Here is an 8,588-nt window from a genome sequence, read left to right as displayed (position 1 = left end):
ATTTAACATAAGTTTTTCCAATTAACACGCTTTAACATGTTAAACTAAAGATCATGAATACCCCTACTAAAAACGAATATGAAATACTCTATACTAAAAAAAAAAAAAAAAAAAAAATGTTGGCCTACTTTACCCCGAGCCACATCTTGTTTTTATTATTTTTCGTAAATATAACATAGCATAATGGAATCAATAATGGTTTTTTTCTTAGTCGTTTGCCTCATACAATAACAGCGAAAATAACGCATGCTTTTTGAGCTACAAACAAAAAACGCTCAATTTTGTTCGTATCATTTTTATTAAAGGGAGTGCGGGTAGCCGCGGAGTAAGGCCCGTGGCTACTAGCTCCAAGGATCCGAGTTCCGATCCAGCTGTATATAACAGTACCCTCTTAAAAAATACTGAACCCCTGACTCTTTATGGGTTCTAGCGGCACAAATTTAATTTCATTTAACATAGTTATTATTCGAAAATTCGGGGATTTAATCATCATTAAACCTTCGCATGGTGAAAGATAACATTCTGAAAAAAAAAACTGCACATAAATCGGTCCACTAATTCAGAAGTCTATTGTGGACAAAGATTCGACCATTTCTATTTATATATAGGTTATTGTATTCTCAAAATCAAAATTATGTTTATTTTTGGATACATAATTGTTTGGTTTCGCTTTATTATAGTTGATATGAGGCAGTGAAATTCTAGTTCAAAGTATGCTGGTTTATAATTAATATTTTTTAATAGTAACATTATAATAAAAGCTGTAATTTAATAGAATATCATTAATGATTGCCAGGCTTGTCGAAACGTTAATACATTAATAAAGAGTGCTAGAACTCAATGGTGTAATTTGTTTTAATTAAAAAATAAAACAAGTCTTGATAAAAATATCAATTTAAAATGAATTATGTTCGTACATATATACCTTTAAAATCCAATACTGCACAAAAAGTAAACACTATCTGAAGCCCTTACAAGGTGCAGAGGATAGATTAGACGGTTGAAGAACTAATCAGCAAGGAACTTTCCTAAAAGGGCCGATAGTGTCATCCATTTCGTTGCGACGAAGGACGAAGGACTTTTGGGGAAGGGAGAGGGTGCGAGACGAGGACTTGGGGTGGTTTCAAAGCACCTTTTCTCGCACCCCAATCTCATTACCTTCACCCACGGTCCTCTATATGTCGCTGAAGGGTACGGTACCTTAATTAGCAGCGATAATTAGTTCCTTTGTCAGCGTGGCTAGAGTTTAATCCAGGGAAGGGATTTCGAGTTAAAGCTGCTAAGCCGAAATTAATTACCGAACCATTCATTAATATACTGTATATAACTTATATATTTAATTCGGATTTCAGTTTTACATTCCTTGATTATTAAAAAAAAAATACTCAAGGATAATCAGGTTTCTAGTTTTTATAAATATTATCGTCAATGAGTTAATAGTAGTGAAGAAATGAAAAATCGAAAAGAAACAACTTTAATAATTTATAAAGTGAAATAAGGTTAAATTTATCCTAGTGGTACTAATCACTAGACCGATTAGCGATTACAATGCAAAGACTGCACTAACATCTAGTACATAAGCCCAGTAACAAAAGTCAGTAATTTCAGCCCAATTTTTGATAAATTTATGAAAACTATCAATAACTACTGGTTTATAACAGAAATCAATGATTCTTAATTTTTCATTCAGAGCTCCATAACTATAAAATTACCAACAACACCTGAAAATCTAATAGAACATCTTTCAAAGTAGAGTAAATCTTCTAAAATATGAATCCAAATAGAGCTATTTATAATCAACAGTTCCGGAGATGTAGCTTTTGAAATAGCAACATTTCATAATAAATGCACCGAAAAATAAATAGTTCATGACTTTATTGTGAGAAATCAATATCTCAAAAAACATTCAAGGAACAGATGTATATTAGCACTCAAATAAAAGCTAGTTAAATCTATTACAAAATAGTTAGTAACGTTTATCTTTGTAGGTGTAGTATTTTTACAATATTAAAAAAAAAATAAACTCACAAAACGTTAATATCTAATGGTTCAGATACATTTTTTGAAATTTTTATGAAAACTAAAACTGCTACAAGGATAAACGTCATAAACTATTTCATGAAAAAAAAATTCTGAAAAATCTGAAGTTAGTGAATTCATTTCGGGAAATATATATTTCATAAACCATAAAGTAGTAAAGTGTCATAAAGAAGATTATGACGTTTATCTTCATATGAGCAGTAGTTTTCATGATATTTCCTGAAATAAATTTTCTAGTTGATGGGACAAAATTTCATAATGGAAATAAATATTCGTATATGATATTCCCATACGAAAAACTACTATTCCTAAGAAGTTACGTGTCATAAATTACTTAACACTATGTAAAAAAACAAATAAATAGAAAAAAACATTTACTTATAAAGTTGTCACTTGTGCACCTTAGTTTCTCACCCACTTAATAATAATTAAAAAAAAAATAATAAATTCAAAATAATTATTTATTAATTGAACTTATTTAGTAGCATTACTTACAGGATTATCAACTGCGAAGGAAGATTGCTAAGGATCAGATAGTCTATAACAAAAATTAAAATATAAACATTACTATTTAATTAAAATAAAACATGTGTTATCATGTGTATCATAATATATACAAATAATATCATGTAGATACATAAATGGTATTAAGACATATTTTTCAAATATTACTGACAAAATAAAATTATAGAGTAAAACTAATTAAATTTCTATGAACTTAAATAAATCAAATTATATATATATTTTTTAAAAAATTGTATTTATTGATATTCACATCAAGTAAATTTAAGGAAATCATAATGGTATGGTACAAGCATGTAGAGAAACTACCCATTGGTAGCACTCTAAAAACATTTTTACAATATAAGGTCTCGAGGCCATCTTCTTTTCAGACGCCTCGGAGGATTGTCCGGAATAAAAGAGGAAGCAAGATTAGAAACTAATGGGTTTGAGCGGTTAGGGAGTTTGTAATGGAAGGATTGATATCTGGTTCGGGCTAGATAGGTTACAAATGGAACATTGAGGTCTTTGTGGATGATTTTATTTATATAAATTTAAATTAACATACTGTATAAAAAAAATCATACCCAATATGTAATATTACTATGATGAAACATATAACACAAATTTTGAGCGTCAACTATGAACACTAATTTGGAATTCGAGTCAATGTTAGAATGTGTAAATATTAATTTTATGTTATTTAAAATTCTATGCATAAATTTACAGACATTTGTATATATGTAATTAATTAAATGTTTTAAATGTAATTTCCTTGAACTATATCTAGACAAACGAGTAACCTGGAATCCTCATACAAGACTGAAAAGACAGGAAACTGCACGTCGATTCCAACTATTACAGCACTTACTGGACAAACGGTCTAAACTTACAATCCATTACAAAAAACAGATCTACATGACTATAATACGGCCAATCTGGACATACGGAGTTTAGCTTTGGGGCTACAATAAACCTTCGAATTTCTCTCGTATCCAATCCTTACATCCAAAATCCTTACTTAGTCACAAATAAAAACATCCATAAAGACCTTAACGTTCCAAATGTAACCGATCTATCCATAACCAGATGTTAATCCTTCCATTATAAACTCCCTAAGCACCTAAATCTACTTGTTTTAACCTTACTTCCTCTTACATTCCTGGACATCCTAAAGGGTATCAGAAAAAAAGATGGACTAGAGACCTTCTAATGTAGAAATGTTGTTTAAGTGCTACCAATGGGTAGTTTCTCTACATGTCTGTATCATACGATCATAAATAAAGTATAATTTATAAATTAAAAGTGTAAATCTCCAAGTGCAAATAAAGCTACATATTCATTTTTACGCGAGTTAATATCTATTTTAAACAATTATATAATTTTGATCTTTGGAAGTATAAAGTATTTATGTCCAACAATTGTTTATGTTTATTCCTTTTCACTAAATATTGTAAACATTTTGAAATTCAGATTATGACAATAAAGTTTCTTAAAAATTCATTATTAGTTGGCATGTCTATGTCCGGACTCAATTTAATAACGTATTTTAAAAAAAGGATAAAAATACCAAAAAAATAATTAGATTTAAAAATTTTCAATTATACATATTTTTTTCAATTGTAAAACAAAAATAGTAATTGTCATGTAATTATAAATATATTTTTAATTGGCATAGAGCTTTTGAAGGTGGCATGCTAGCCCAAACGTAGGGCACTTTGTTTGTAAATTAAAATTATGCTGAAATGATCTTACCTAGAATTTAAACATATATACCTTCAGCTTAAGTGAATTTTAGAATAATTTAATAATCTCATTAAAAACGAATATAACTACTTTTTTTAAAAAATAGATTCAAAATATATCCTTAAATAAATGAATATCACAGGCACTTTGTAAAAAACAAAAAAAAAAGAAAATAAACCAATGTAATAGGATAAGTTGGTACAAAGAGTTTACGTTGAGTTTCCAAGTATTGGGCTCACTAAACATTATTTTGAGGGATAACCAGCTTTTAAAGGACATTAAAACTTTTCAAACTGTGCTATTAAAACTGCTTAAAGGTTGATTCAGTCTCTTTTTCCCTCTATTAAAGAACTCCTCTGTCTATAATTTATAATAACGATACTAATTAAGGGTAGCACTTAATATGGAGTGCTACAGGCGTGTAGAGAAACTACCCGTTGGTAGCACTCTAATTTTTTTTTTTTTGATACCTTTAACCTTTAATAAAATACACTTAATGTCCGAAAAAATCAATATTGATAGAAGAAAGAAAGTTGAAGGTTATTTTTGGTTACAGCACATAAAAAAAAACAACAAGAGAATCGGTTAAAATGATACTATAAATTTTTGCGTTTGATCTGTTATATTAACTAATAATTAATAATATAAACGTATTGACGAATTAACTTCTGAAAATGGAATAATTACCTCCAAAACAGAGTCCGGCAAAAATTAGCTATAGTTGAAATTAATAACAAAAATTGTCATGGAATACCATATTTATTTATCGATTGTTCATTCATGAATTTATCCATGGAATTTTTCGCTATTAGTTTCCACTATAATTAATGTTTGCTTATCTCTTCTCCAAACGCCAAAAAAGCACTTTTTAAAAAGATACAGTAAAAAAATCCATAAACAGAAATGTGACTTCTAGCTATCGCAAATTCAATATATAGAAACTTCATACGATTTAATAAAAAAAATAATGAAGGAGGATCTGTTATTCATGTTATTAGTAAGATTAAATATAGACAATATTTTGTGGGGAAAAGTTTTAAGTTTAAATTATAAAAATTTATATGACATGGGCAATTAGCCTGCAAATAACTTTTTAAAGAATATATGACATGATTAAGGTTGTCTCCCTGAGAATGGCCTGAGGCCCGAAACGTTGGAGATGTTATGAAATAAATGTTGAAATTAATAGTAGTATTTAAAATTGAAATATAAAAAGATATAAGGGTTTCGGTAAAAAAAGAGAACAAATAGTTTATAACTATATTAATGTCCGACGTTTCGCCCACTTTGCAGGGCTTCATCAGGTTGGTTCAATCTATTTTTTTTTACCGCAACCCTGAATAGCTGAAAATAAATTAAGAAACCCAATCAATACCTATGATTCATCCAGAAAAGCTTTCACATCGCAACAAAAGATGTTTAAAATTCATACAAAACGTCATTGCAATACGTTTCCATTACAAATAGACTGATGCTAAAAATAGTTAGCACTGAAATTCCAACTAGAAGTGAAACAAACTGCAAACGTGAATCAAACATTGGCTACTAAACAATTTATAGATCTGTGGCCTCAGTCTATTGTTAGAGATAGCCAGTCTTTAGAGCATTAAAAATGAACTATTAAATTGATTTCGGATACAAATGTGTTCAACAAACTTCAACCAATTATAGAGAACTACAAAAAAAAAACAGAAATTTACAATTAAATATACCATTTTTAATTGTAGTTAACAGAACTTGAACTCTCAACCTATTAAAATATTTAGGTAAAATTGATTTTAAGGTTTGTTTTTACCAATTTACAATAGCATTCAAAGATTACAATGACCGTAATTTCGTTGTTTTATTAGGCGTATTTCGATATTTAAAAATATTTTTTCAATTCACAAAGCATATCAGCTAACATCTGGATAAACGACTAACCTGGAATCCTCACTCAAGACTAAAAGGACAAGAAACTGCCCGTCGATTCCGACTCTTACAGCACTTACTAGACAAACGGTCTAAACTTCCAACACATTACAAAAGACTGGTCTACATGACTGTAATAAGGCCAATCTGGACATATGGAGTTGAGCTTTGGTGCTCCACTAAACCTTCGAATTCCTCTCGTATTCAATCCTAACAATCCAAAATCCTTCGTAAAATCCTCAATGCTCCTTACTTTGTCACAAATAAAATCATACATAAAGACCTTAATGTTCCCTATGTAACCGATCTAGCTCGAACCAGATATCACTCCTTCCATTATAAAATCTCTAACCACTCAAACCTCCTAGTTTCTAATCTTGCATCCTCTTCCATTCCTGATAATCCTCCGAGGCGCCTGAAAAGAAGATGGCCACGAGACCAGCTAATGTAAAATGTCATTAGAGTGCTACCAATGGGTAGTTTCTCTACACGCCTGTAACACTCCAATTTAACTTAGATCAGATTTACTAAATGTGTTATAATGTACAGTTGTAAATAGAAATAAATAAATATTTAAAAAAAAAATTTAATAATTTTTTTTAGAAACCAAAAAATTGTAATAAAGCACTGCTATAATTATATCTTGTTTTTAATGTTGTACAAAAAAAAATAAAGTAAAATTTAGTAAATAATTGTTGAATTTTTTTTTTTTAATCTCACCCATCTCAATGATGTTAATCATCATGTTATTGTTTTATTAAATATTAATTGTAGGAAGGTTTTTTGTTTTTTTTGTAAATACCGTTAGCAGCCTACTATGGAGCAATTCATGAAAAAAAAAATCATTCGAAAAAGCCATATTTTCGCAATAAAATGGCAGTAAAACTATGAAATGTGAGAATGGCCGCTATACACCAAATTTTGCGCTGGCTACAAAAAGGCAAGTCCTAATAAATTTCTCAAGTTGACAATTTTTTAGTTTTCCATTAAATTTTAATAAATCAACTTCTCAAAGGATTCTTTCTTTCTTTTTTTTTTTTTTTTTTTGACAAATTAAAATTCTATACAGCAGTTAAAAAATAACAGAAAAAAAACTATTTATTTGTAAACGACGTTTCTACCCACTTTGCAGGGCTGAGTCCAGAAAGCAGAATTAGTTATACTTTTATTAGTTATTTCGGACTTAACCATGCAAAGTGGAGTGAAACGTCGGTAATAAATAAATATTTTTTTCCACTATTTTCAGCTTATTCAACCGTCACCCGTACCATCATCCTACAATAATCACATACGGCCAACTGCTATTCCAAAAATTCAACACTTAAAACTTATTATAATAAGGTGTAGATAGTTGGTCGTAGATTACTAATTGGACAAGATGGTTGGGGAGGCGCGGGGGTGCGGTTAGCGAAAAGAACATAAATAAACAAAAAATTATTTATTTATGTCGACGTTTCGACCTGAGTTTCAGGTCTTCATCAGGGGTATAGAACAAAAGAGATAACAACCTTCATTTAGAAACATAAAATTGAAAAGAAATAGTGTAGTAAAAAAGTTTGGAATTATACAAAATATTGAATTGAATAATACAAAATAGTTGATTGATAATCATGGAATTATAAAGTAGCAGATTGATAACAGTGAAAGATGAAATATAATATCATATAGGTAAGAAGATATGTATAATATCAAGATATGTAAGTAGTGTCTAAAAAACTAAAAACAATTTGAATCCATATATTGAGCAATATTACAGATTATTATTAGATGATATATCATTATTATAATATGACAGATTATTATTATTTTTTAAATAACTCCTTACTTGCCATTTTCTCTGTTCCTAACCACGACAAACGACTGTTATCTGAAAATTAGAAGCTTCCCCAGTCAATCACAAAACAGACAAACCAAACCTATCCTTAGCTTATTCTCAAGTAGTTAATTTATTAAAGCATCCATAATTTATTTTATTGAAATAAATTTTACACTGTCGAATGGGTATCTCAGATTAACATTTTCAATAAAAATATGACAAATCTACATGATATTTATACATGTTTATTTACACATGTATGTGTAACAAACATATTTATTTCTGAATAATAATTTTTCAAAAGTGAATCCATATTTTCAATATGAGGGTTCTCGATATTTTAAAAACCAATTATTGGAAAAGAAATAAAGTTATTAACTGCCAGGAATATTTTTATTGATAAAAGGGAGACTGGCTGATGGTTGATTTCTAAAAATGAGAATTCTATTTTCCTTCAAATTGCTATGTCGATATACCACAAAATTGTTTTTTCATTAACTTATCAAACAAGTAATTTCCGGAAACCCTAACCCCACCCCCGTATTCCAAATTAAATTGAATATGTAATCAATAT

At 29.1% G+C, this 8,588-nt stretch overlaps 1 protein-coding gene across 3 annotated transcripts in view; it reads right to left on the bottom strand.

Moving 5' to 3' along the window:
- The window catches only part of LOC106679129 (ankyrin repeat domain-containing protein 50), a 230,589-nt gene that overhangs the window by 184,064 nt on the left and 37,937 nt on the right, over nucleotides 1-8,588 (bottom strand). For 2 of the 3 annotated variants that reach the window (XM_014418098.3, XM_024358971.2), the window contains exon 2: nucleotides 2,536-2,578. The exons of the other annotated variant lie outside the window; for it this stretch is intronic. The gene's annotated coding sequence lies outside the window, so the exon portion shown is untranslated. The remainder of the gene's footprint in view (nucleotides 1-2,535; nucleotides 2,579-8,588) is intronic. 3 annotated transcript variants of the gene reach the window in all.

This window comes from Halyomorpha halys, unplaced genomic scaffold (genome assembly GCF_000696795.3).
Source record: "Halyomorpha halys isolate HHAL.00 unplaced genomic scaffold, Hhal_1.1 Scaffold12.1, whole genome shotgun sequence".
In the NCBI taxonomy this organism is placed as follows: Eukaryota; Metazoa; Arthropoda; class Insecta; order Hemiptera; family Pentatomidae; genus Halyomorpha; species Halyomorpha halys.
This window is presented reverse-complemented; position numbering and strand designations above follow the sequence as displayed.